A 3,953-nucleotide genomic window follows, 5' to 3' on the forward strand; every position below is an offset into this window, starting at 1 on the left:
CATGACATTTACTTCAGCCGAAAGAAATTCACGTGTAAGTTCGTGTTGATTTCAAAAGCTACATGAAAACTTAGAAAATATGTTTTTGTCTGTATATAGTTCTTAATTTGTATTGGTCTTGTTTAAATTTCCTTATATAAGAAAGATAAATAATAATGGGGAATGAGTCCATAGGATACGGGTGAATCTAGAAAGATTAAAGTGACTTACCTAAATTTATGCTTGATATGGTGTTTTGTTGAAATAAGCATTGTATATAAGTTTCACAACATTTAGTTGAGGCAAACTAAATCTAAAGAACGGAAATGACCTTTTTTTCGTTTGTAAAGAGGCATAACTCTAGAGGTGTAATACCACCATAGATTTCCCCCTATTAGTCTTTGTTAAATTTGTTCTTTTCAAAAAAATGTGTAGAATTTATCTTTGTTTCGAATAAGGAAATACTTGGCAGGAGTAAAGTTTTATCCTGTCCAGTACTATAGAAAATCAGATGTTCCGCAGGGCGCAGCTTTATACGACCGCAGAGGTTGAACCCTGAACGGTTGGGGCAAGTATGGACACAACATTCAAGCTGGATTCAGCTCTAAATTTGGATTGTGATTAAATAGTTGACACAGCATATGTTTCTGACACAGAATGAATGTGGTCTAATGAACTTAAAATAGTTTTTTTGCCTTTGAGCAATTCACTATGCTGTTGAATATTAATCCTCTCAAAAAAATGTTTGAAGAAATTTTCTTTCTATTTATGAAATCTGAAATGAGAAAAATTTAACCCCCCACCCCCATTTTTTTCACATCCCCCTTTCCCTTTTTCCAAAACTGATCTCAATTCAAATTTCTAATGGAGTTTGCAACAATAACTACTCATTTAAATACATCATAAAATATTAAAATGTAAAATAAAGTGCTTGTTATCACTGAATGGTAAAGATTGTTTTAATTGATCAGTTTAGTTTAAACATATTTTATTTGTTAAAGTACAAATTGGATAAGACACAAGTCAAACAGACTTATGAAGTCTTCTCCATTTAACATTTATAGCAATATAATACAATTGATCAGTTGGTAGTAAAAGTGAATATACATTGTATGTTGTATAAAACAATGATTTAAGTTGATTCAACTACTATTCTGAACAAAGAAAAATAACTCCAATTGAAAATTTCTTGCTATTGCACAATATTGTGCAGTTAGATATTTCTTGCTATTGCGCAATACTGTGCAATTGAAAATATTTGCTATTGCACAATACTGTGCAATTGAAGATTTCTTGCTATTGCACAATACTGTGCTATTGAAGATTTCTTGCTATTGCTGAATACTGTGCAGTTGAAAATTTCTTGCTATTGCACAATACTTGATATAATAATTTTGGATCCTGATTTGAACCAACTTGAAAACTGGGCCCAACATCAACCAGGTGCTCCGCAGGGCGCATCATATACGACCGCAGAGGTCGAACCCTGAACAGTTGGGGCAAGAAGTATGGACAAAACATTCAAGCTTGATACAGCTCTGAATTTGGATTGTGATCAAATTTTTGACATAACATGTTTTTTTTTTTACACAAAACAAATGTCAAGATTTTACAAATCAATTAAAGATTTCTTCTTCAAACTTTTTAAATCTAAAATTAAATAGTTGACACAGCATAGGTTTCTGACACAGAATGAATGTGGTCTAATGAACTTAAAAGGGTTTTTTTTGCCTTTGAGCAATTCACTATGCTGTTGAATATTAATCCTCTCAAAAAAATGTTTGAAGAAATTTTCTTTTTATTTATGAAATCTGAAATGAGAAAAATTTAAACCACCCCCCTTTTTTTCACATCCCCGTTTCCCTTTTCCAAAACTGATATCAATTCAAATTTCTAATGGAGTTTGCAACAATAACTACTCTTTTAAATACATCATAAAGTATTAAAATGTAAAATAAAGTGCTTGTTATCACTGAATGGTAAAGATTGGTTGGTAGTAAAAGTGAATATACATTATTTATTGTATAAAACAATAAAAAAAAACTTCATCAGCAACATTTTATATTGGCAAATTTCCAATGAAGTTATTTACATAAAGTTATTGGCAAATAAAAATAGAAAATGACATCATAGTCATGTCTGGCATATGTCCAACATACATTTTCTAAAAACATTTTAGATAAGATAAGAAAAAAAAAAGCTTCATCAGCAACATTTTATATTGGCAAATTTCCAATGAAGGTATTTACATAAAGTTATTGGCAAATAGAAATAGAAAATGACATCATAGTCATGTCTGGCAAATTTCCAACATATATTATCAACTACTATTCTATACAAAGAAAGATAACTCCAATTGAAAATTAATTGCTATTGGCCAATTTTGTGCAATTAGATATTTCTTGCTATTGTGCAATACTGTGCAATTGAAAATTTCTTGCTATTGCACAATACTTGATATGGAATCCTGATTTGGACCAACTTAAAAAATGAAAAATCAAAGTACATATTTAGATAAAGCATATCAAATAAGCCCAAGAATTTAATTTTTGTTAAAATCAAACTTAGTTTAATTTTGGACCCTTTGGACCTTAATGTAGACCAAATTGAAAACTGGACCAAAAATTAAGAATCTACATACACAGTTAGATTCGGCATATCAAAGAACCCCAATTATTCAATTTTTGATGAAATCACACAAAGTTTAATTTTGGACCCCCATTTGGACCAACTTGAAAACTAGGCCAATAATTAAAAATCTAAGTACATTTTTAAATTCAGCATATCAAAGAACCCCAAGGATTGAATTTTTGTTAAAATCAAACTTAGTTTAACTTTGGACCCTTTGGACCTAAATATAGACCAATTTAAAAACGGGACCAAACATTAAGAATCTATATACACAGTTAGATTCGGTATATCAAAGAACCCCAATTATTCAATTTTTGATGAAATCAAACAAAGTTCAATGTTGGACCCTTTGGGCCCCTCATTCCTAAACTGTTAAGACCTCAACTCCCAAAATCATTTTATGGTCATAAACCTTGTGTTTGAATTTCATTGATTTCTATATACTTATACTGAAGTTATTGTGCGAAAACTAAGAATACTGCTTATTTGGGCCCTTTTTGGTCCCTAATTCCTAAACTGTTGGGACCAAAACTCCCAAAATCAATCCCAACATGTCTTTTGTGGTCATTAACCTTGTGTCAAAATTTCATAGATTTCTATTTACTTAAACTAAAGTTATAGTGCGAAAACCAAGAAAATGCTTATTTTGGACCCTTTTTGGTCCCTTATTCCTAAAATGTTAGGACCAAAACTCCCAAAATCAATCCCAACCTTCCTTTTGTTGTCATAAACCTTGTGTTAAAATTTCATAGATTTCTATTCACTTTTACTAAAGTTAGAGCGCGAAAACTAAAAGTATTCGGAAGACGACGACGACGCAGACGACGACGCCAACGTGATACCATCATACGACCAAAATTTTTTCAATTTTTGTGGTCGTATAAAAATGCACATACTATTTCATTGTATATAAGAACATAACTATCATTGGAAGTTAAACAATCAAATGTCTCCCCTTATTTAACCTATGTACAAGCTTTAGTAACCATGTAACCTCAAGTTTACAAAATATTTATAGAAACCTCAAATAAAATTAAAAAAATATAAATGGTGCTTTGAAATACCCAAGACATATGTTTATGACACAGAAATGTTTTACTGCAATGATTTGTAGGATTTATTACCTATAACTGTCAAATTGATTATTCAAGGGAATATTTTTTTTCGACCTATTTTCGTATACAACCGGATGTGACTTTTCATGATTTGGTGGTATTACACCAAGAACGGTAGAGGCGACGCCACCAAAATTCAAGCTTCATCTGTGTATTGTGATTATGACCATTGAACATAAGTTTCATAACAATTGTAAAGTATTATTTGCAAGCTAAAGTAAAGAGAAG

This window comes from Mytilus edulis, chromosome 3 (assembly GCF_963676685.1).
Source record: "Mytilus edulis chromosome 3, xbMytEdul2.2, whole genome shotgun sequence".
NCBI classification, from domain to species: domain Eukaryota; kingdom Metazoa; phylum Mollusca; class Bivalvia; order Mytilida; family Mytilidae; genus Mytilus; species Mytilus edulis.